Genomic DNA, 26,898 nt, shown 5'->3' with positions numbered 1-26,898 from the left:
GATTACAAGTATCAAGCTCACAGCTGCTGATGAAAGCAAACTTCCTAAGTTATACTCTGAGCTCTTACACTTATCAATCATTATGTCCTAAGATACTAATACCATATAACTCTTAAAACAACACTATTTTGTGTAAAGCACATATATTGATTTCAGACACGATAAGTGCTCCATATATTTGAGCTATGACTCCTATTTATGGTAATAGCCCCAGCTTCTAGAATTGTAAACATTTCATAAACCTTTATTTAATTAATTAATGAATTAAAGGATTGAACAAATCACTACTGGTGATAATTTCATTTTACCAGTTTCTCGGGCTAAAACCTACCTTTAGCTTTACTATCTCCTATAGACGCACAATCAAATTCTGTGAAGTGTTCACTGGTCAATTTTATGACTCCGAGTCTCCAGACTTGTCTTCTGGCATGTAAAATTGTCTCCCTTTCCTCCCTCCTGAACAAATCCATTAGAAACTCATATATAACCCATAATTTCTGCCTTACTTCTTGACAGATTTCTATGACATCTACCTGAAGGGTAAGTCTCTGGAGCGGGACAGATTTTAACCCATATATAACAGACAGGTGCTGGAGACTTTTAAGCAAGAAAGATAAAAGAAAAGCAGTCAGTGCTCAAGTTTTCTGTAGTATTCAACATGATTTACCATGAATTAATTTAGATCAATAACAAACAAAGAATACAGAGCACATCACACCCTGAGCCTTGCAGAAACGTCTTCACTGGGTTATAATTGAGTCATATGCTCCAAACGATTTTGTGAAGAACTTGTCCAAGAAACACCTGTCTGAAAAGTCTCCCGAATATTCCAAATCATAATTGAAGAGACCTAGTAATCTAAAATTTCAGTTTAATAGTAGCAACTAACTCCACGTACCTATTGAGAATTTGAAATATGACTAGTCCAAATTGAGAAATGCGGTTCAGTACAAAATATACACCTGATTTCAGACATAATAAGAACAAAAGATCATATATATCATTAGCAACTTTATATTGATTACATGTTGCAATAATACAGTTTGGACATATTTGGCTAAATTAACTACTAACCATATCTTTTTATTTCTTTATTAAATATGGCTAATAGAAATTTTTTTTTAATATAAAAATACACATAGCTTGCTTTGTATTTCTATTTGGTACAAAGATGCAATTCAATGACCCATCAATAAAATCGTCAGTACAAGTCTTTCACTTCTTTATTTATATTTTATAATTCTTTTTGTAGCTGTTACAAATGGGATTGTTAATTCAATTCTCTTCTGTATTTCCTTTTTGAATAGTTTGTGTACAGAAACAAAGGATTTTCATATAATAATCTTGTATCTTATAAGTTTACCGAATTTATTTATTGGCTTTAAGTAATTTTCTCCAGTCTTTATAGAGTTTTCTACGCCTATGATCAAGTCAGCTGAAACACAGAGGTACTTTTACATCTTCATTTAGGACTTGGACACACTTTACTTGTCAATATTTGCCTGGAGGGAGGAGGAAATGGGGAGACATCCATCAAGGATACAAAGTTTCAGTCATACAAGATGCAGAGCTCTAGAGATCTCCCTGTTTCACCAGTGAGAACATGGTTAACAATACTGGGTTCTCTACTTCATATTTGCTAAGAGGGTAAAACTCAAGTGTCCTTACCACAAAAAGAGAGAGAAAGAATTAAAATGGTAAATATGTGAAGCAAAGAATATGTTAATTAGCTCAACTGCAATGATTACTTCCCAAGGGATATCAAAACATCAATCCGTACACCCGAAGTATACAGAATTTGTATTTGTCAATTGGAATTTAATAAAGATGGAGGGAAAAAATTAGTGTCTTTAAAACCATTCACTAAACTGTAAAACTAGACAGCAATACCACCCATGGCATATCTACTGTCTCCTCCCAGGGAGCTTCTCGCTGCAGAAACCAAAGGCGCCCACACGTATCCTCTCTTCTCTGGATCCAGAACGGAACACGTGACTGCAGCTCTGTCCGTCCGATCGCTGCCCAGGACTTCGGCATCGCAGGGACACACGGATGCACCAGGCACTAACAAGTTACAGGGGACGCCACTGGGGCAGCGGGACACACCCGCTGAGCACATTGTCGGGGCGCGCCCGGAGCACCCTGACTACCTGCCCTCTGCCCTCTGCCTCCTCTGGTCACCTGCCCCAGCCAGATCCTCTGCTCCTCTGACACCTCTCCTTTCTGTTGCTGCCTTCACCGCACTGCTGGGTTACCTCATCAATTCTCTGAGCTCTCCAATATCCTTCTAATACATTCTCTCTCTCTCTTTTTTTTTTTTTTTGGCTTGAGGGTTGAGAGCAGCTGTCGCTGTGACCCCGTGCGGTGCTCTCCTGACCTCTCAACTGCGCTCACTGCTGTGTGACCTAAAGAACTGCTGTTGTTCAGTTGCTAAGTCGTGTCTGACTCCTCTGTGACCCCATGGACTGGAGCCACCAGGCTCCTCTGTCCACGGGAATTTCCAGGCAAGAAGACTGGAGAGGGTGTCATTTCTTTCTTCCAGGGGATCTCCCCAACCCAGGGATCGAACCCACGGTTCCACCCGTCTCCTGCATGGCAGGCAAATTCTTTTCCACTGAACCACCAGGGAAGCCTGACCTAAAGAACTAGTCATTTTGTATTCCTGATATTTTTCTCTTCGAGCCCTTCCAATTATTTTGTAAACTTCTATTTTATTCTGTATTTATTCCCTCTGTGCTTGAAATATCTAGAGTTGTTTCTAATTTCCTAACAGGTTCTTGGAGTTATTTTTTTAAGCATTCCTTTATTGTACTTCAAATCCACTTGGGAGGATGGAGGTAACCAGGCACACGCAATCTCTTGCCTTGAATTGAAAAACCATTTATATTTAATGACATTTTGCTCAGTTGCTTGAAATATATATATTCTTTTTCCAAGAGAAAAGTTATGACATCTTGAAAGGTATGAAAAGATAATTTCTTAATTTTGTAAAGTAACCTTAATCTGATGGACATTCTGGTAGAGAGCAGCCGTTTTATGTGGACATGGTTTCTCTCCCTGCTTTTTGTGTCAGTTCAGAGAGGCTACAGTTCCCTGGGTATTCAAACAAACTCTACGCCTTAATAAATTCTGATCCAGCCTAACCAAAGTCAAAGTGAAGCAGAACTAAAGAGCCTCTTGATGAAAGTGAAAGTGGAGAGTGAAAAAGTTGGCTTAAAGCTCAACATTCAGAAAACTAAGATTATGGCATCCGGTCCCACCACTTCATGGCAAATAGGTGGGGAAACAGCAGAAACAGTGACAGACTTTATTTTGGGGGGGCTCCAAAATCACTGCAGATGGTAACTGCAGCCATGAACTAAAAGACGCTTGCTCCTTGGAAGGAAAGTTATGACCAACCTAGACAGCATATTAAAAAGCAGAGATATTACTTTGCCACCAAAGGTCTGTCTAGTCAAGACTATGGTTTTTCCAGTAGTCATGTATGGATGTGAGTGTTGGACTATAAAGAAAGCTGAGCACCAAAGAATTGATGCTTTTGAACTGTTGAGAAGGCTCTTGAGAGTCCCTTGGACTGCAAGACCAAACCAGTCAGTTCTAAAGGAAAACAGTCCTGAATATTCATTGGAAAGACTGATGCTGAAGCTGAAGCTCCAATACTTTGGCCAGCTGATGGGAAGAACTGACTCATTGAAAAAGACCCTGATGCTGAGAAAGATTGAAGGCAGGAGAAGGGGATGACAGAGGATGAGATGGTTGGATGGCATCACCGACTTGATGGACATGAGTTTGAGTAAGCTCCAGGAGTTGGTGATGGACAGGGAGGCCTGGCGTGCTGCAGTCCATGGGGTCGCAGAGTTGGACATGACTGAGCGACTGAACTAAAGCAAAGTCAGCGTCTATGTTTGCATCTGAGGATATTAAGCAGGACACAGAATATTTTACTACTGCTCCTCTCATGAGGAAATAATGTCACATTTCATGCCCCTGGTAGAGCGGTTTCGAATGGACTGTATCAAGATCATCTGGTGAGCTTGTTGGCACCAGACCCGTGGCCCCACCCCTCCAGTCTGTGACGCCGCGGGTGAGGGTGGGGCCCAGGAACATGCATCTAACAAGTTCTCCATGACACCGCTGCTGGCCCAAGAACCACAGTCCTAGTAACTACTGTTCTCGCTGTGTCCTTTACGTGGTCTTCTCAATAAAGAGCATTTTCTCTCCTAACTCATTTGATTTCTGTCTTTGGGTATGATGATAGGGTATTAGACAGTTACAATTAAAACACTTCAGTTTGAAGAAGAGGGACTCCATGATCTGGCTCAGATGTCTATTTGCTGACAATTCACGTACCCTTTCAGCCCAGCAATACCAATCCACTACTGTCCTTCAGACCCGCACTTCCCAAGCTGTATAATCTCGCCCAGGGGTCTGACTGAAGTGCATATTCTGATTCAGGAGGCCAGGAGTGGGGTCTGAGACTCTGTTCTTCTACCAAAGTCACAGGCAGATGCTGATGATACAGGCCTACGGACCACACTTGGAGTTGCAAGAACACGGAGTGTGCACGACATTTAACCACCTCTAGATTTCGTTTTTGTTTTTTTAAGTTGAACAACTGAGAGGATCCTTTCTATTTCTCTCTTGCTCTACACTTCCTACCCATTTGAGATCCAACTCAGCTCTCCTCCTTCATGACGCCTTCCCTAGAGAGATTCATCTCTGCAGTGACCGTATTGCACCTACTATATTCTATTCCTGGGAAGAGGAAAACCAGAGTCCTCTATTTTGTCTACTGAGTTTTGCTGAATATCCATATGAAAAGGAGCTTTGGAGCCAGAAGTGGGTTGGAACTTCACCTGCACTCACTCCTAACAGTCCTGCTAGTTCCTCTGCACTTGGTCCCACTTTTGAAGCAAGGATAATAGCATCTGCCCTTCCCCCTTTTTTAGTTTGGATTGATACAAAATTAATGACGGTAACACCTAACATGGGCTTCCCAAGTGGTTCAGTAAAGAATCAGCCCACAAATGCCAGAGACACAGGTTCAGTCTCTGGGTCCAGAAGATTCCCTGGAGAAGGAAATAGCAACCCGATACAATATTCTTGCCTGGGAAAGCCCATGAACAGAAGAGCCTGGTGGGCTACAGTCTATGGGGTCACAGGAGTTGGACACGACTCAGCAACTAAACAACAACGAGCAACGACACCTGATGCAGTCCTGGTACAAAACAGGCAATGGATAAATGATGCTTATGTTGACCTTCTTTCAGTTTTGTGCTCTAGGTATCAACTTACCTTGGAAGGACTGATGCTGAAGCTCCGATACTTTGGCCACATGATGCAAAGAGCCGACTCATTGGAAAAGACCCTGATGCTGGAAAGATTGAGGGCAGGAGGAGAAGGGGATGACAGAGGATGAGATGGTTGGATGGCATCACTGACTCAATGGACATGAGTTTGAACAAACTCTGGGAGATACTGAAGGACAGGGTTTGCAAAGAGGCAGACATGGCTGAGCGACTGAATAACAACGACAAACAATTTACCAACTAACCAACTGATTTAAAACTTTACAGTGTATTAGAGTGATCAAGGAGATTTTGGAAAATGTAGCTGTGAGATGCTTTGATTTCCATGTGATTCTGTTGTGGTGGTTTAGGGACCTTATTTTGAAAAGCATTAGCTCTAAGTTCCTGCAAGGTGTTATTATTGTTTATTAATACAATCACCACAAGTCCTGGTATAACATTTTCCAAAGGTGGTAATTCAAAAGATAGTGGCCACACAATGTGTTATTAACTACAGCAGTAATAACAATAATCACAGTAATAAATGCAAACTATATTAATAATGATTGATGGCATTATTGTTTTTATTAGAACTGTTGTTTTTCTCTATTAACCCAATTATTTCACTGTCCAGATAATTTCATTAATAGATCATACTAGATACAGAGCAGAAAGCCCTCCTCCATTAGCCTTACAATAATGAATTTCTTTGTCTGGACTTCAAACACAAAAGCACCTACATGTCCAATGATTACAAGCTATGTAATTACCAGCCTCATAACACATGAAGTAAAATCCTTATTTTTACAATATGAAGGCTTCAAATTTGTTCATTAAACAAACATTTTGGACTCCCTTTTAATGACTTCAAGTGACCACAATGTCCCAAGCGTCATTTTAGCCAATGAAGATACACAAAACAGGCTCATTCCTATTGTCCTGTCCTAGGGTTTCGGTCTGTGAAAAGACAGACTATAACTACATAGATAGATACTTCATGTAATTTACTTGTGGGGGAGATCAGCCGTTACGTCTAGGAGAGGAGCCATGTTGTGAGTCCTGTGCCGCTCCATCCAGATCTCCCTGCAGGATTAAAAGACTTCAAGTCTCAGCTTCCAGAAAGGCGACTGGCTGACACGCAGCTGCCATCCCTCTCATGCTATCTTACTCAGGTAAAGAGGGTCACCTTGCCCGAGGCCAGCCCCTCTAGGACAGCCAGTATCCAGTGACTGGTCAATGTGGGGACAGACAGTTGGATCCCCTGCACTAACTCAGGACACGTCTACGGGGCCCTTCCAGTTCTGGAGTCCGTGGCATGGATGAGCCCTTTATATGCCTGCATCTCCTTTCCTCCCCCCACACATGCTGGTCCCCAATAAACCCCTTGCATCTTAACCCCCTCCCAGAGTCTGCTTCCCACAGAACCCAGCGGCCGTGGGCTAGAAGTGGAAACTGAATGCCTGCTGGCCTCCCCTGGCCTCCTTTTGCATACCAGAATTTATTTCAGTATTTCCCACTCCCATTAGCCTTTACGCTTACAGAATGGCTTGATTTATAAGCCAGGCTCTCTATAAATTCATGCCTACCATTTCCTTTGGCTCAAAAAATAGGATCCATTTTTGCCTCAAAGAAATGCTCATTACTTTCTCCAAAAATATTTGTCTGAAATAGAAATAATGACTTCATTGTTAGAAGAAGACAGAACCCGGTTTATTTGAAGCACCATACTAAGAAATAGCTTCCTTCACTCTATTCTGAAGGTTCTAATACCAATCATAGCATTTTACATTTATAGAGCCTTTTCTATGAATCAAATATATTCATTATCTCCTTTTGCCCCAAGAAAACCTGTGTGAGTTACAAATTATTATTATCCCATTATACTATTATACTAAGAAGGAAACTGAGGTTTAAAGGATGTAAACAAATGTGTCCAATGAACAGCAGGTGATAAAACTCTAACTTAAACCCAGGCAGTGTTCACTGACACTTAGCTATCATTTAGAGTCATCTCTTAGTCATTTAGGAATACTTCTAAGAGGTGACATTTTATAAACATATTTTAAAAATCTAATTCTTTGGATAAACAGTATGGTCCTATTGTATAGCACAGGGAACCATATTCAATATCCTGTAATAAACCATAATAGAAAAGAATATGAAAAAGAATGTATATATATGTATGTGTGTGCACGTGTAAATGAATCAGCTTTGTTGTACACCTGAAATTAACATAACATTGTAAACCAACTGTGCTTTGATAAATTTCTGAAAAAATCCCATTCTTTAATCCCATCCCCAAAGGAACCCAATACATTTTACACTATACATGAAGACAAAGAAAATAAGTAAATTCTAAATACTATCCAACACTTTACACTACTTGAAAAAGAAAAGGAAAATTTTCCTTTTTTTATTCTCCAGAAGGCTCCATTCCCCTCTCATAATGCTGTTTTTCATTCTGTGCTGGTTACGATCACTCAGATGTTGTTAATATGTTCTTGGGGCCACGGAAAAATCAAGTATCCACCAGACGCATTGACCGTTTGAGGCTTTTAATACCACTCAGTATAATGTTGAAAGAGGAGTACAATTTCAAGTATCTAAATAAGACACTGGAAAAAGTAAAGTGAAATAAAAGAAACAGTATGTTATTTACTGCATAGCATTTTTTCATTACCCTTTCTGAAATCCATTTCATTGTCAGCTATAGAGCAAAATCATATGGCTTGATGCACAATATCTTTATTCATATCTTCAAAATTACTAATGATCAGAGAAATATAAATCAAAACTACATTGAGGTATCATTTCATGCCAGTCAGAATGGCCAACATCAAAAAATCTATACACAATAAATGTTGGAGACAGCATGGGGAAAAGGGGGCCCCCATACTGTTGGTAGGAAGGGAAATCAGTACAACCATTATGGAGAACATCCCGGAGGCTCCTTAGAAACCTGAAAGTAGAACTATCATACGATCCGGCAACCCCATCCTGAGCAAATATTTGAGGAAAACCGTAATTCAAACAGAGAAGGCAATGGCACCCCACTCCAGTACTCTTGCCTGGAGAATCCCATGGACGGAGGAGCCTGGTGGGCTGCAGTCCATGGGGTCGCTAGGAGTCGGACACGACTGAGCACCTTCACTTTCACTTTTCAGTTTCATGCATCGGAGAAGGAAATGGCAACCCACTCCAGTGTTCTTGCCTGGAGAATCCCAGGGACGGGGGAGCCTGGTGGGCTGCAGTCCATGGGGTCGCACAGAGTTGGACACTACTGAAGCAATTTAGCAGCAGCAGCAGCAGCAGTAATTCAAAAGGATGCACGCCCCCCAGTGCTCACCGCAGCACCGTCCACAGCAGCCAGGACGTGCAGGGGCCGAAACGTCCGTCGGCAGAGGAATGGGTGAGGAGGGGGAGTGTGCACGCACATGTGGCCGCAAAGAGCACTGATGTTGCACTGTCTGCAGCAGCACAGACGGACACAGAGACACACTGTGAGTGAGCAAGTCAGGCAAAGACAAACATCACAGGACATCCTTATACGTGGGATCTAAAAAATGCCACACATAAACTCATTCACAGAACAGAAGTGGAGTCATAGATGTAGAAAACAAATTTATGGTTGTCAAGGGGGAAAGGCGATGAGAGAGAAATTAGAAGTTTGATGCTGACGTATGCACAATACTGTATATAACACAGATAACTAACAAGGACCTACTGCAGAGCCCAGGGAGCTGTATTCAATATTCTGTGATGGCCTGTACAGGAAAAGAAAAGAGTAGATATGTGTGTGTGTGTGTGTATATATAAAACTTGGTCACTTTGCTTTACACCTGAAGGTAACACAACATTGCACATTAACTGTACTCCAATACATATTTAAAAAAAAAAACACTCATATTTGAATGATGCATTTAACTAATTGTAGATTAAAATATAGATTGGGGAACACTATTAATACAATTTATAGGAAAATATATCATTGTTAGCACTGAAACACAGTTATTTTTAGGTCAAATCACTGGAGGGAAGAAAGACTTATTTCCCCAAGTTTTAATTCATGCAGTTCTGAAGTCAAAAAAGTCTCTTCTAAAATCATTATAATAAACTGTACTTGGTCAGTAGCCCTCAAAGGAGAAAAAGAAAAGCTGCTGCTAAGCCAACTTTGAGAAAGGGTCACTGACATTAGAAAAACTACACAGTTTCAGAATAATCAGACATAGCATAGAAGTTTAGACTGTTAACTGCTCAACAAAATCAAAAGCTGAGCTGGAAGCCAAATGAAACGAGGTTCTTCTATTCGGTAATATCATTGGCAAGGTTAGGTTAACTCGGTGGTAAGTTTACAAAATAAGACCTTGGAATTTTGTGTGTGCCATAACAACACAGAATTCACAAAAGGATATGCGTGGACGTGAACTCTCAGAAACAAATATTTCTAAAACCACATTTATATCCGAGTATATGGTCTCTCAAATGACAGACTTAAATTGTGCACAAAAGTCAAGAAGATTCTAAGCTTCCGATTTTTATAAACTCACCCACCACTCAAATAGCTAGATTGGATAAAATGGAAAGTATAACTCGGGAGCTTGCCTATAACATGACCGCCGTGTCTCCTTTCACCTAAAATAGGAGTAAATTCCAGAGGAAACTGTAGCACCTCCACTTCCGGAATTTCTGTGAGAAGGGCAGCACGGATGCAGTCTCAATAAGGTCGACACCGAGAGCGTGAATAAAACACGGCATGTTCTTTACCAAGTGCAGATTTTTATGGCGCCTACATTAATGAGATAAAACAGGCAGCTAGTTATTTAATGGCTGTTTAAAAAACTAATATAAACCCACTGTCAGAAAGGCATCATTAAGGGGTAAGCTACTCCCTGTCCCATTCGTCTGTTGAGGATTTAACCCCCATTGCCTCAGAAAATGATTATATTAGGAGAAAGAGACTTTTAGAAGCAATTAAGGTAAACTGAGGTCATGCGGGTGAGCCCTAATCCAAGGTTACCAGTGTCCTTCTAAGCAGGGGACGTCAGGACACAGAGGGAAGGCCGTGCGGACACGGGGAGAAAGCTGACATCTGTGAGACCGGGGAAAGGGCTTCAAAGAGACCATGTCTGACAACACCTGGAGCCTGGGCTTCTGGTTGCTATAGCAGAACTAAGAGAAAATTTATCTGCTTTATTTAAGTCACCCAGACTATGGCACTTTGCTATGGCAGCCCCAGCAAACTAACGCAGGCACGTGTCATGCAGTCATCACACGGCACAACTACACACGTTTTCTCTGGTGTTTACCGGAAAGCAAACGACGCCAACTAGAGCTCCCTGTTACATGCGTGACTCAAGCCACTAGTCAATCTCAGTATCTTACTTATCTAATTCATCTTCTTTTAGGTTAGTTCTTGCTTAAAATTCAGCAGTCTGTGACCCCTCCTCCAGATTGCAGACTGTTCAAGGGCGTACAAACGGTATTTGCTAATTTTAGGCAGAGAACTAGAGTGGAGTCTAACGTGCATTTAAGGCTTCAAGAATGGAGGGGGTCTACACAGGAGGAAGTGATCAGTGCTCTGGGACTGAATACCAGCAACCGCAGAGGAAGCTCAAGCTGCCCAGGATAATTACCGCTGGGGCTACCGAGACACCATACTCACCGTCAGTGTGAGCAAACCGTGCTACAGGGAGGCCCTGTTTGGAAAAACCGATTTATCAGAAAGACTGCTCAGCATGAAGCCAGAAGGGTGGGGTCCCAGTGCCTTTCCACCCTCTGAGTAATTCGTAGTAGGCTGGTGACATCTACCATTATTACCTAACTTTACCATGAGCATTTACCCTCCAAAGTGAAGTGAAGGTTGCCCAGTCGTGTCTGACTCTGTGTGACCCCATGGACTACCCAGTCCAGGGAATTCTCCAGGCTGGAACACTGGAGTGGGTAGCCTTTCCCTCCTCCAGGGGACCTTTCCAACCCAGGGATCAAACCCAGGTCTCCCTCATTGCAGGCGGATTCTTTACCAGCTGAGCCACCAGGGGAGCCCTTCAAAGGTGAGAGACAAACAAGATAACACAATGGAGCAGATTTTGTAAAGCATCTTTTATGAGGTTTGACGTTTCTGGGACCAAACTCAGTGTTTCACTATTCTGGCATCCCTCATCCTAAAAAATGGAACGCACATACGATCAGGGATTGGTGAAAGATAGTAAGGGTGGCAAACCATACATCAAGAGGACACTGGAGTTCTCACGCAGGTTCCAGAGTAACATTTTCAGTCTAGTCCAACCACACTTACTGTGATAATGAAATGAAGACGACAACCATGTATTCAGAACCACTAACTCCTGTAACTTTCTAGGCATGGCTATCTTTTTCTATTAATTTTCTGAATTGTAGAGTAGGACATTAACTAATTTGTAAGATGTAACCACCCATAACATTGTGAAAGGCAAAAGATTTATAAACGAGTGATGAAAATAATAATAATGCAACTGTGTAAAATGTGAAATAAAACTTGTACACTTTTTACACTAAGTAAAAAGTGTATACACTTGAGTTCAGTTCAATTGTGTAGGATAAAACCATAAAATGTTCAGTAGAACCTACTACAATTCTCTTATCCATTACTCCTTGGGAGGAAAGTTATGACCAACCTAGATAGCATATTCAAAAGCAGAGACATTACTTTGCCAACAAAGGCCCGTCTAGTCAAGGCTATGGTTTTTCCTGTGGTCATGTATGGATGTGAGAGTTGGATTGTGAAGAAGGCTGAGCACCTAAGAATTGATGCTTTTGAACTGTGGTGTGGGCGAAGACTCTTGAGAGTCCCTTGGACTGCAAGGAGACCCAACCAGTCCATTCTGAAGGAGATCAGCCCTGGGATTTCTTTGGAAGGAATGATGCTAAAGCTGAAACTCCAGTACTTTGGCCACCTCATGCGAAGAGTTGATTCATTGGAAAAGACCCTGATGCTGGGAGGGATTGGGGGCAGGAGGAGAAGGGGACGACAGAGGATAAGATGGCTGGATGGCATCACTAACTCGATGGACGTGAGTTTGGGTGAACTCCGGGAGTTGGTGATGGACAGGGAGGCCTGCGTGCTGCAATTCATGGGGTCACAAAGAGTCGGACAGGACTGAGTGACTGATCTGATCTGATCTGATTGCATTACAGTGCTTAAGATCTGGATGTCCAGTGCAAATTATTTTTTTTAATCATGGTTGAGACAATGAAACACACACATGTACTTGCACACACACACACAATTTCAACACATTTACATCCATTTTTATTTATAATTGTGTCTCTACTTTACATTATTTTACATCTTTTCACTTGAAATTCCATTGTTTGTGTTTTAAAAAAGAAAGAGGTGTGTGGTGGGGAAATATCACAGGAATTTATGTGCTTGTGCAGCTAATACTTTAGGAGGCATTACTCATAGTACTCACCCTTGAACCCAAGTGTGGATAAAATCTTAATAAAATGTTCACCAAGAAACATACTCCTTATAATTAACCAAAGTCCAAACTATATGCATTCAGAGCACCAGCCCAAGACAAATCTATTTGCATGAGCTATTGATTTAGGGCTTGGCAAACCTCAATTCAACTAATATTTGTGGAGAACACCCTGTGAAAAATACTCATTAGTCATTATCTTCACAGAACCTGTAAATTAGAGAAGAGAACCACATACTCAAGGAGCAATCTCCTAGAGGAACGATCTCCTATAAAGAAGAGAAACACTTTGAGTTTCCCACACGTAACTGTTGTTCAGTCACTGGATGTGTCTGACTCTGGCCTCATGGACCGCAGGACGCCAGGCTTCCCTGTCCTTCACTATTGTCCAGAGCTTGCTCAAACTCCTGTCCATCGAGTCGGTGATGCCATCCCACCATCGCATCCTCTGTCGTCCCCTTCTCCTCCTGCCTTCAATCTTTCCCAGCATCAGGGTCTTTTTCAATGAGTCAGCTTTTGCACCAGGTGGCCAAAGTACTGAAGCTCAGCATCCATATGTAATGACAGCTTCCTTTATGGAAGTGGATCCATTTCTTGAAAGAGAACCTATTTAAATGTGTGATTATTGGGTATTTTCCATTGTTTGTTGCCATGTGGGAGATGTGCTCTACTGTGGTTAAAAAAAAAAAACAACAACCAAACCAAAAATCTGGAATTCATCACAACAACATTTCAAAGATACTATAATTAATAACCACTGCTTAATGAGTAGCTGATGCACTCTACACCCCGTGTGTATCTGAAATTGTGCTGAGAGCTCTAAATTATCTCTCATGTTTCATCCTCAGTGCGGCTGCACAAGAACCCATAAATAGGAGGTGTCGGATCAGGTTCAATAGACCTGTTTCTCTCTGATTCAGCTCCTACTTTACCCACAATGCTACACTGGCACCAGCAAAAGTAATTAGTATTATTTCTTCCAAATGCACGTGCAGTGTAGTTACAATTATCTCAAAGTAAAAAAGTTTAATTAAAAAAGTAATTAGCCTGATAAAATAACCACCCAGGTTATATAAAAGGAATATAAAGTATCCAGACCTGCTTAGCTGACACAAAAATAGCAACTTTACTTTTGCTAAATGAATACACCACTCTCTAAAGTCCCTGGGGGTCTACCAAACTCCTCACCTACAAAGCACAGCCATATCACACTCACCTACGCTTTATCCTTGGACTACTCTTTTTGAGAACTTTCTGGAAGATTCCATGTTTCAGAAATGAGCAGGTTGTTCAAAGACAAGACATGCTTAGACACAAGAAATATAATTACTAAAAGTTAACAAGCATAATTGCTAAGTCAGTTGGCCAAACTGGCTGAAAAAATATGTTAAGGGTTATTTACTTGATGCTGTATTTCAAAATTCTGAACTGGATTTCTACATAGCAAGCTTCAGTGTAAGCAGTATGCTTGCCGTAACTCAGTTGCCTCAAATACAAATATGTCCAAGAACTCTAGAGGATGAAAGTAAGATGAAAATCCAATGTGAACAAGCCAACAGTGAACAATGATAGTAGTTTAAGAAATAAATAACCATCGGCACAAAGCCCATTTAAGGTTAATTCATAGCTTCAAAATAGATTCCAAGTAATGGTACAATTATGGAATTCACAGAATTCATAACCCAAAGATCTAAATTGCTTCCCTTTCTACAAAAAAAAAAAAAAAAGGCAGTTCAAAAATCAGGTTAAGTGTGAGTGGGAAATTTAAGCTAGTTTTCCTTCCAAATATGGAATGGAAGTGGTGCCAAATGGAAGAGAAAGAATTGCTTGTTCTCTTCTCTCTGACCCTCATGAGGGGCTTCCTTTTACATATATTTTGTATCATTGCCTCATATTGTTCACGCAGCCAAAGAAAAGGAATCTGCGTGTGTTTCCTTCTCTGATCCAGCCACAGACCTTTCCACAGAAGCAGGAAAGAAACCATTCACAGCACAATGGATATCACAGACTTGCTTTCTCCCTCCAAGGCTGAGAAATCTGTATGCAATAACCTCAAATAGGTGGGAATTTATGATCCCTACTTTTCCTGGCATATATAAAATAACAACTGAAGTAGAAAAAATAGGACAAAAGTTACCAGTTTCCTGCTTAAAAATCCACGATCAAATTTCCTTTTACCCCTCATCGAAAAAGCTTATGAAAATATTTAACTATATAGATGATTAGGGGCTTTCCAGGTGGCACTAGTGGTAAGAAACACGCCTGCCAAGAGACGGGGGTTCGATCCCCAGATCAGGAAGATCCCCTGGAAGAGGGCACGGTAACCCACTCCAGTATTCTTGCCTAGACAATCCCATACACAGAGGAGCCTGGCAGGCTGCAGTCCTTAGGGTCACAAAGAGTCAGATACAACTGAAGTGACTTAGCATGCATGCATGCAGATGATCAGAGTTCACCAAAGTGTTGCTAAGCGTTGGTGACAGTTTGTGTCCATTGAAGTTGGCAGAGCCCCCGTGTTCACAGTGACATGCGATCCTACCTCTGTGTGTGACATGGTTTCACCAAGGCTTGCATTTTCCAAGGGGAGAAGAATAATTCACAGCCCAGATGGGAGCACTGTCTTAGGATTCTTGGATACCAAATTGAACGATCTTTGGACTTTTGATTCCTTCAATATAATTACTTCCTAACAAATTTTTAGAGGAGTGGCTTCATCTTGACTTTAATAGGACACAGCCATGAACCAGTTCTATACAGTTTTCTGTCACCAAATATTTATAGGGACGTCCCTCGCAGTCCGGTGGTTAGGATTTTGCCTTCCAACGCAGGGATGCAGGTTCGATCCCTGGTTGGGGACATAAGATCCCACTTACCTTGCAGCCAAGAAACCAAAACATGAAACAGAAGCAATGCTGTAACAAATTCAATAAGGACTAAAATTGGTCAACATAAAAAAAAAATTTTTTTTAAGTTTTGTAACAATGTCTCAGATTTTAACAATGCAGTATCAAACTGTAATAAAATCTGAACCACTCATTCAGTCCAGATATCCAGTCAGTAAAAGTTCAGGGGTAAACATGGTTTTCTAAAAACTGCTACCAAATATTTGCTGCTGAAGTCTCCTTTTCCATAAGGTAACAGGCTTCCTGACAACATTTCAGCCTAATTCTATAATCTGTGAGTCCTTTTTAGTTATCATGAGTCTCTCATATCCATTTTTAAATTTCAGACTCATATTTGGTTAAAAGCTGTCCTCTTTTAACAGGAAGCCTCATCCGATGTCACAACTCTTGTCCCCCACCCCCACCCTAGAAAACTTCTTATTCCGCGGGAGATGAGGTAGGAAGGAAGATGAGGAAGATGCTTCCTGCTGTGCCAGCCCATGGAGACTTGGCCGTCATCTCCTGCGATTGTTCTTTATTTGAAAAATCTCACAAATCAATAGTGAGCTTATAGATTCCTCCCTGTGATTTTCTCTGTTCAGGGAGCATCCAAGGGGGCTGCCTTTGCTACACCCACTCCCACCATCTCCAGCTCTTCCCCAGCACAGAGGTCTGGTCTTACCTAACCCACGAGCCTTCAGTCCCTCCATGGCCTCTTGCTGCTGGGGTCTCCTCACCCAGTGGATGGGTCTCTCTCCACGTAGATGTGCTCATCTGTGCTACACTGGTGGTGGAGACAGAGGCTCTTCTCACAACATCCCTGGCCTGAGCTCCACCAGGCCTCCTGGACCATGCCCAAGCCCAAGCAGAGTCAAATTCTCATCCAGGTCAGTGGCTCAACCACTTACATACAAGACACAATCACTCTCCCCTGATTTACTGCTGTGTAGTAGGAAAGAACAAATCTGACTCCATACTGAACCCATTTCTTTTACTTTAACCCTCATATTCTATTGTCCTTGCTTGAAGTTAAGAGAGTTGCCTATAGCCTGAAATATATGGGAAAGCCCATTCTCAAGGCTCTGACCTTTAAGGGGACATTCCACTCATGTGGAGCAGGGGTCCGCACCCACTGGGCCATGGTTCACGGCCTGTTGGAACTGGGCCGCACAGAAGGTGTTGAGGGCCAGATATCAAGCAAAGCTTCATCTGTATTTACACCTGCTCCCCATCGCCCACATTCCCTGGTCTGTGAAAAAATGGTCTTCCAAGAAACAGGTCCCTGGTGGCAAAAAAGTTGGGGACCACTGATACAGAGATAAAAAGTTGCAGAACAGAGAATCGCATTTGTCTTGTTGGAGATTTATAGGAACATGGTGAACTGACCTACAAGGACAGCTGCAGGAACAAAGGATTCCTGCACCAAGAAGTCTGCAATAACCAACCACACCACCAATCCTTTCACTGCACAGGAAACCTGAACTCTAACTCGGGGAAGATGGCTCTACGGACACCAGTCCTCCATCTTCTAGGCCTACCTGCTTTCCAAATAAGGTCACTATTCCTCGCTCCAACAACTCATCGCTCATTTTATTGGCCTTTTGAGTGTTCCAATTCCTACACAGTTGCATTCATCGTTATGCAGCAAGCAGTACAGGCTTGGACTCAGTTGCAATCTCTGTACTGTTTGACCCAAGAGACAGAGGCCTATCATTAGGAAAAATTCAATTATTTCTGAAATACGACAGAAATGTTGATATTAAGGAAATAAGCATTTTAATATATTATTAAATCTTAAATAATGATCTAGATACTATGGTTTTGATAATAGGATAATATCCATCAGACATGTTTTCATCAAAATAAAACTTCCTTTATTGTTTTCATTATAAATATCACTAAAAACTATAGATGAGAACAACAACAAAAAAAAAAAACAAGGAAAACCTATAATCAATGATTTTTCTGAAAGAAACAATCACCATTAACATCTTGCAATATAATAGTTTTCTATTGCTATTCAGTTATATGTGGTATTGTGTTTATTGAAATTAACGAAGTTAAAAATTAAGCTCCTGGGTCACACCAACCTCATTTCAGATGTTCAGTAGCCACATGTGACTAATGGCTACCATACTGAACAAAAACCAGAAAACTAGAACGTCACCCACATGACACAAAGTTTTACTGAACAGCATTGTCTATACCCCTTTTATTACACACACACAAGCATAAAATTGAAAAGAAGCTGTAATCTACTCATTTGTGATTCCTTTTATTTCCTTACAATACAGTCAGTGTAGTTAAAGGTCAACAGATACATTTGGGCAACTTTATGAACCCATCATGTTGCACGTTGAGGTTCTTTATGTAGTCTCCAATTGTCCTGCAAAGAAAGTTCCATCTATGAATATATGATTAAGTATGTGTATGTATACTGTAATATTTCCATTAAGTAAATGTATTTTAGGAAAAAAACATACATTTGTTATTGCTAATGACATATATATTTTGTTTCATTTTTTAAAAACTGAAGTAGAGTTCTAACCACACAGTTTTAAATTTTAGATATATGTTGTCAAGGCTTGCAAAGACTCGGGTGCATTTTACTTCATATGCATCATTTCTAGGTTGTTAAGTATTCCAATAAAATGATAGTAGAAGCAGGGAAATGATGATACAGGATATAAGGAATAGAAAATACAGTGTACAAAAAAGAAATAAAATCTCAGAGTGGCAGCTCTTTAAGAGGTCTAGAAAGCAACTAAGACCAAGAAGTCAGTGAGTCTCATGAAAACTTACAGATGGAATAGGAAATGGATTATAAGAAATTAGGAAAAGGCTAGACAGTATTAGTAATCTGATAAAGAAAAAGATCCTTCATTTAAAAAATTTCCAGGAAAAAATTTCAAAACCCTCAAGAATGTCAAAATCAAATATAAAGCAAGCTAAAACATATTATGTATTCATTCCAACCTCATAGAAAGGTAAAATGTATTATGTATTCATTCGAATCCCAAAGAAAGGCAATGCCAAAGAATGTTCAAACCACTGCACAATTGCACTCATTTCACATGCTAGCAAAGTAATTCTCAAAGTTCACTAAGCTAGGCTTCACAAGTATGTGAACAAGAACTTAAAAATGTTCAAGCTGGATTTAGAAAAGGCATCAAATTGTCAATGTCCATTGGATCACAGAAAAGGCAAGAGAATTCCAGAAAAATTTCTACGTCTGCTTCATTGACTATGCCAAAACCTTTGTGTGGATCACAGCAAACTGTGGAAAATTCTTAAAGAGATGGGAATACCAGACCACCTGACCTGCCTCCTGAGAAATATGTATGCAGGTCAGGAAGCAATAGTTAGAACTGGACATGGAACAACAGACTGGTTCCAAATAGGAAAAGAAGTACATCAAGGCTGTATATTGTCACCCTGCTTATTTAACTTATATGCAGAGTATATCATGAGAAATTCCAGGCTGGATGAGGCAGAAGTAGGAACCAAGACTGCTGGGAGAAATATCAGTAACCTCAGATATACAGATGACACCACCCTTATGGCAGAAAATGAAGAGGAACTAAAGGGCCTCTTGATGAAAGTGAAAGTGGAGAGTGAAAAAGCTGGCTTAAAACTCAACGTTCAGAAAACTAAGATCGTGGCATCCGGTCCCATCACTTCATGGCAAATAGGCAGGGAAACAATGGAAACAGTGAGAGACTTGATTTTCTTGGGCTCCAAAATCACTGAGGATGGTGAGTGCAGCCATGAAATTAAAAGACACTTGCTCCTTGGAAGAAAAGCTATGATCAACCTAGACAGCATATTAAAAAGCAGAGATATTACTTTGCTGACAAAGGTCTATGTAGTCAAAGCTATGGATTGATCGACCAGTAGTCATGTATGGATGTGAGAGCTGGACCATAACGAAGGCTGAGCACTGAAGTTTTGATGCTTTTGAACTGTGGTGTTGGAGACGACTCTTGACTAACCCTTGGACTGCAAGGAGATCCAACCAGTCCATCCTAAAGGAGATCAGTCATGAATATTCATTGTAAGGACTGATGGTGAAGCTGAAACTCCAATACTTTTGGCCAACTGATGCGAACTGACTCATTTGAAAAGACCCTGACGCTGGGAAAGATTGAAGGCAGGAGGAGAAGGGGACAACAGAGGACAAGATGGTTGGATGACATCACCGTCTCAATGGACATGAATTCGAGCAAGCTCCAGGAGACGGTGGAGGACAGTGAAGCCTGGCGTGCTGCAGTCCATGGGGCCACAAAGAGTCGAACACAACTGTGACTGAACGATGAACAAAATGTATTATGACTTTGCATCATTTGTAGAGTATGAGAAACGATCATTCATTAGTCCTCAACCCAAGGAACAAATAAAAACTGTTTAGTACACTCTGTATATGACCGTATATCACAAATTTAAGCATAAAGCCTGTTAAAAAATATATTTCAAAATCACAAAGTACAGAAACTATGGCATATGAAAAACTATACTACCACAAATGGACATCTATCTGAGTAAATGCTCTGTGTTATCCTTTCAATATTATTTATGTTTTCTACCTGTAGGCTACTTCTTTTCCAAGAACAAACATGTAATAAAAATGTAGTGGAAAAATTAAAAGTTTTAATCTGTGGATATCTATTCATCTGTGTAGAGCCAATATGCATGTTCTAATCAGTGTGAGATTGAATTACTCTGCATTCCAAGAGCTCGCTGAAGGTGGAAATTGAGAGGTGGAATTGGGAAAATGCTGTGTAACAGAAATATCTGTTGTATACATCACAGATAACCTGTTTTTCTTGATTATTGAGCATTTGTAAGATGGTCTATGCACAAAATAGCCACTGCACAGCAGGTATAGTTTGATAAATATGGCATGCAAAAGTTCACATACATTGCTGTTTTGAGTGTTATATTTGTGTGATTTTTCTTACAGAATCAGCTTTATTTCTCAAAGAACGAGTTTCACATGGGGCACTTGGAGGTGGAGCACTACATAGGTAAGGCAGAGGAGACGAACAGAAGAGAGGCCGAACACAAGAGTGTACCTTCCTTGTGGCCACAGAGACTCCTGCCATAATAATTATCCATTATGGATGTGAGAGCAGGACCATAAAGAAGGCTGAGCACCGAAGAACTGATGCTTTTGAACTGGGGTTTTGGAGAAGACTCTTGAGAGTCCCTTGGACAGCAAGGAGATCCAACCAGTCCATTCTAAAGGAAACCAACCCTGAATATTCATTGGAAGGACTGATTCTGAAGCTCCAATACTTTGGCCACCTGATGCAAAGAGCCAACTCATTAGAAAAGACCCTGATGCTGGGAAAGATTAAAGGCAGGAGGAGAAGGGGATGACAGAGGATGAGATGGTTGGAAGGCATCACTGACTAAATGGACATGAGTTTGACAAGCTCCAGGAGACGGTGAAGGGCAGGGAAGCCTGGTATGCTGCCGTCCATGAGATCACAGAATCAGGCACGACTGAATGGCTGAACAACAACAGAAAGGCCTTCTACGCTAGAATTGTTTCCCAATCAATTATAAAGCCAAAAGCTCAGAAAAATGTAAAGATATGGTTGCAAGAATCAAAATGAGATTAAACAAATAGGTGTATAGATAGATGGATAAATATATTGTTGTTTATTCACTACACCACGTCTAACTTTTTTGGATGGATACATGGATGAATGGATATACAGACAAAAAAGATGGCTGGATGGATAGACAGACAGACAGAGGACTGTTATAGCTTAATTCCTTAATATATAAGGACAGAGGAATATCTAACATCTACAGGCACAAATCAAAGATAAGGCTATTCCATTGGGATATTACTTCTGAGTCTAGTCAATTCAAGGTTATCCTAAATTACATATAATTATACATATTACAAAGTAAGTCTTTGGTAAAATATTTAAAAGAGAGGAAAAATGATATAAAATATCAAGAACAAGAGACAAGAGTGGTAACAAAATCAGAGTCTACCATTAAGTGAGCAAAACATTTACTCTCCAGACAAGGTCCTCTTTGGCATGTACAAGGAGTGAGGCAGTGAGTCAGAATAGGACCCATATTATTGTGAGAATATTAATTATATGAAAAGTGCAGGAATAAGCACTAGCACATAAAAAGAAAATTCCATCATTGAGATTATCAAGAAGTTCACACACATAATTACACAGTCCTTTTCCAGTCTTAACACAATGAAGCCTGCAGATAGGAAGAAAAATAGACCAAAGCATATCATTATCCCCAAATTGCTAAATGAACTCAAAATGTTTTATAAGTTTCGAGAAGTTTTATAAAGGAGGAAATACCAACTTCAGAGCAGCCCTGAATTACAATAACAAGTACGTTAAGAAATATATGTAGTTGGTTATGGATGACTTTTCTCACTGACCCTCTACTACCTTTTATTTAGATGCAAGTCAAACTAAATTCACTTTCTGCCTAAAAATTACTTTCATGTTGTTAATAACTTTTTTTAATATGGTCAGTTTTAAGGCGACTTTGGGCCATCAAGTAAAGCTGTATTTTCATAGTACTTATATTACCATACAGCACAGTATCAGTTAGAATATGCTGTGGTGTGCTGCAGTAACAAAAATCCCAAAATCTCAGTGACTCAAAGAAGCAAAGACTGACTTCTTGCTCATAAAACATGTTCATCCTAGGTCAGCAAGCCTCCATTCCAATGCATCCTGGCTCGGGATCACAGCTACCAAAGCCCCTACCATCCTATATACCTTTGGTCTCCATGAACCTAACAAACCACCTACCAGCTTTTAATGTCTTCTGCCAAAGAGTGACACCTGACTTCCACTCACATGTTCTCAGCCACAGCAAACAATATATCATAACCTAACTTCAAGGGGGTGGAGAATTGTAATCCTTCCAGACATTTGGAAAGAAAAGACAAAATACTAGGAAATCAATTAAACCACAATTGCACTGGATATGCCATATTCTAAGTAGTTTCTTGCCTCCTTTTTCAGTTAGCTTTGAGTTCCTGGAAATAAAATGTTGAATCTCATCTATATTTCTAAGATTTGTAATTCACAACCTTAAACAGTATTGGGTACTCAATCAGCACTGCTGAATGAAAAACAGAGACAGCCAGCAGCATCAAATATTTCAGCATGTTCAAGAAGAAATGATACTGAGAAGACCTTTGGATTTGACACAAAGTTCATGCGTGATCATTGAAAAGTGTCTCAGAAGCATGACAAATCAAGGTGAGAAAATGAAGGGAACGCATGGAGGTTGCCCTTTCAAAGTCTGACCATGATGCCAAATAGAGATTTAGGGCAGCTACTCGAAGGAAGCTATTCTTCATAAAAAGAAGAGGTGAACAGCTCTGGAGGCAGGGGCAGATGGAAAGAGAGTAAGGTTTAAGAGAGTGAGGGATGGACGAAGGGTCTCAGAGGCACCAGAAGGAAGTGTGACATGAAACAGGTGACCAAGGGTCGGGGTGGAAATCCTTCTGTGATAGAGACGTGATCTGGATGGTTGCGAGCCAAGTTGCAATGGGAAATGAGAGAAAGAACATTGGAAGATATACCTAAATGGTCTCTATTTCATCTGAGAAGCTGAACCCAGATCACATTCTGAATATGGGAGCAGGCGCTGGATAGAAGACGTGACATGGAGGACCAGATCGACAGGCCCTATGTGAAAGGGGAGTGGGAGAACAGATGAACAGCAGTGGAAACGGATGTCCAGTGGAGTGAAATTTTAAAAGGCAAAGCAAACACTCATCTCTTCAGTTACTAGAATCATCTATATGACTTAATGACTCGATGGCATGACCCTCCAAACCAGCTGGTTAAAATTCAGGCCCACACTCCAAAAAAATGCAAGCAGATGACCCCTTTCTATCATTCAACAAAAATAAATGTGATGCTTTGACTCCCTGGATGAGAAAAGTCTAAAACTATGGTTGGCCATTTTGACTTGGCAATTGGGAACAACATAAAAATACAATTGTGGAACGACTTCTCAAAGCCATTTTTAGTCTGCTCTTACTGGGCAATGCCACAAGGAGACTGCAACTGACTCAGCTCACTTAAACATACACAGAAATGTTAACATGCAACTTCCAAGATTTTTTTTCTTCCAATATGTTGTTTAAAATGAGCTGGTATTAGCCTTTTAAAGGAAAGAAAAATAAAATAGACAGCTTTTGTATTTTCCTCAAAAATAAAGCTAAATTTTCCTGAATATTGGCAGATATTCTGCTACCCTGGGCATATTTATGGAATTTAGTTTTAGTCTTAGCAATCATGAGGTATGAAAAATAAATGTAACAATACTAATTAACTTCAGGACCTTGGCTTGGTTCCCATGATTCTTAACATATGTCAATAATAAAGCAATCATTGCAAAGCATCCTAAGTCAAGGTTGGTATCTGCTGTTTAAATGCACAGAAATAGTTAAACTCTGAGAAAACAGTGCTGGTATTGAAAGAGTCAGGTCAAAAAGAAGTGAAGCTGAATTCTGGAAGGAAACGATCAACTCAGTATGAGATGGCAGTGGGAATTCCAGGAGAAATGACAGGAGATGACGCCCTAGAGAGACGGCAAGTCTCTCCCTGCAGTGGAAGTTAGTCACAAGTCATGTGTAAGCAAACCAATGTATCATATCACTTACGGTGCTTGGCCTTGTGACTTATTTGTTTTCCTGGGTTATAAGGGACGATTAGCTTCATGTATTAAAGTTTTCATGTATTATAGTTTTCAAGAAAAGGGCATTTTTAAGGTAGGTTTCGGTTCTCAAAATTGTTAATGAAACCACTTTTTTACTTGACTGGAAGGCAAAAGAAGGACAGACACAATGACAGAAGAGAGTCTGGGATTACCGTGATTATTAAGGTCACAGCACCTGACCTCCTTCAAGAATGCCTCCTTGGCGGGGCTACTCCCAGTGCTATCATGGGAAGTGTTCACAGCTGAACTCCCACAGCTTGTTTCACTTCCTGAAAAGTTCCGCAACTAACAAAGCCAGGCTCAAATAAACCTTTGCTCTGTGCGTGTGTGTGTGTTAGTCACTGTCGTGTCCGACTCTGCTACCCATGGACTGTAGCCCACCAGGCTCCTCTGTCCACGGGATTTCCCAGGCAAGAATACCGGAATGGGTGGCCATTTCCTTCTCCAGGGGATCTTCCCAGCCCAGGGATCGAACCCAGGTCACTGCATTGCAGGCGGATTCTTCACCACTGAGCTACTTGGGAAGCCCAGACTTTGCCTGACTATTTTAAAAGCATGATTTCTTTCTTCATAACCCATGCCTGATGACTGTATTATTTTGGACCAAACCTCTTTTACTATTTTCCACAAAAGAATGCCAAGCCATCCTCAAATTAACCTTTCAATGACTTCTAAACTACTTTAGTTTGTAGACACACACACACACACACACACACACGCAGCCGTATTCACGGAATCAGTACCACAAGTCTAGTTTCAGCACAAGAAGTGCTGCACAGAGCATTTCAACCTCCTGAAGATCACACTTCCCCACATTCTCTATCCGCATTACGGCAATCAACCAAGTTTCTATAACTTATTACCATCCTCCTTTACTAGTTATTGACCCCTCAAGTGAAAGCCAGCTCCCCAGATTTATTGCTATTTATTCTAATGACAAAGCAATGACATGAAATCGCAAACATTGTTTCACAATGGAGCAGATAGCAATGCGCTAGCCCGCCCTGTGTACTGGAGGGCGTGTGGGAGGCATGCTGCGCTGGGATGTAGGGTCTAGGTAGCAGTGTGTCCCTCTATTCACTCAGCACTTTCACTGTTAAGAGCACTTCCACTTTAACATCTCACTCTCTTTGAATGGGAGTTCCTGAAAGAGAAACAAGTATTTGTGCATTCCTAGGAGACTCTGCCAAGCAGGGGGATCACTCACTCGGCCCATTTCTGTTTCCTTCAGGTTAGAAAAACTGAGCACCTTCTAATATTATTTGATTATGCCACGCCTCTAGAGATCACCAGCTCTTCTTACCTTAAATCTTTTATTATTCTGAAACATTCGATGTCTATGATTAAAATAGTGCATTTGATGTAGAAAGATAAAAATAAATTGCAGTCTTTTGCTGCTCTAAACAAAACTAGTTTTTTTGTGTTGTTTTTTTAATCACAAACACATTTGGGAAAGTAGTTAAATTGCCAGGTTTCAAACTATTACAGGGATGGGGTTAAAACAAATTCACTGAGTAACACAGACTTTCCAGACTTGGCTAGTGGACAAGATGATTCACCGTTCTCACGCGGCAAGACCAACGGGAAAGCCGGCGGTAGGGAAAGCACAAGAACGCAGAAACACAGCCTTCAAACTTGGGCATGGCAAGTAGCAGCTTGCTGTAATCAGAACGTAACAGGCAGCATGAACTTATAGAAAGATGCCTTTTGGAGTACCAAATTAGCCTAATCAATTGAGAAACTTATTAATGGGCCTGACAATTTTCCTTAAGGACCACATCAAGGTACAGCAAGTGACTCTCAAAGTCGCTTTAGCATTTGCATAAAATTAGTCCATCTCTGCACTGAGACAGTGTGCTTAGACAGCCCATCGTGGGGTCCGTTTTGGAGCAATTTTCCAATTAGAGTTTCATTAGTGCTCCTTTAGTACATCATTTATTGACTGTTCTCGTCTCTATTCCATCCCTACACGATCGCTGCCCCAGGAAATCATCCCAGTGCACGAGACTCCACAGAGGCCGTGTCCCTGTGCACGTGACAAGGGAAGGAAGCTTTCCCGGTGGCACCAGCAAGCTCAGGCGTGGAGGCAGACATGGCTAGCTCGCGACCCAGCCTTACCACCTCTGAGTTATTTGGCCCTGCATAATCACACGGCCTTTCTTTCGTGTTCTCATCTTTTAAAAAACGGTAAACATGGCTAACGGTAACACCTACCCAATTACGGGAAGAAACCAATGAGAATTTCACATGTCATGTTTGTACCTTGTGAAACATTTTTTCAATGTTTTAATATGTGCATTAGAAAAAAAGATGATTAAACTTGCTCTAAATGGACATCAAAATGTGAACCCCATCATTTGTAATGATGACCTTTCTTTTTTTTTTCTAATTTTATTTTATTTTTAAACTTTACATAATTGTATTAGTTTTGCCAAATATCAAAATGAATCCGCCACAGGTATACATGTGTTCCCCATCCTGAACCCTCCTCCCTCCTCCCTCCCCATACCATCCCTCTGGGTCGTCCCAGTGCACTAG

Source organism: Bison bison, unplaced genomic scaffold, assembly GCF_000754665.1.
Source record: "Bison bison bison isolate TAMUID 2011002044 unplaced genomic scaffold, Bison_UMD1.0 scf7180017864236, whole genome shotgun sequence".
NCBI classification, from domain to species: Eukaryota; Metazoa; Chordata; class Mammalia; order Artiodactyla; family Bovidae; genus Bison; species Bison bison.
The sequence above is the reverse complement of the archived record's forward strand: the minus strand, read 5'-3'. Positions refer to the sequence as shown.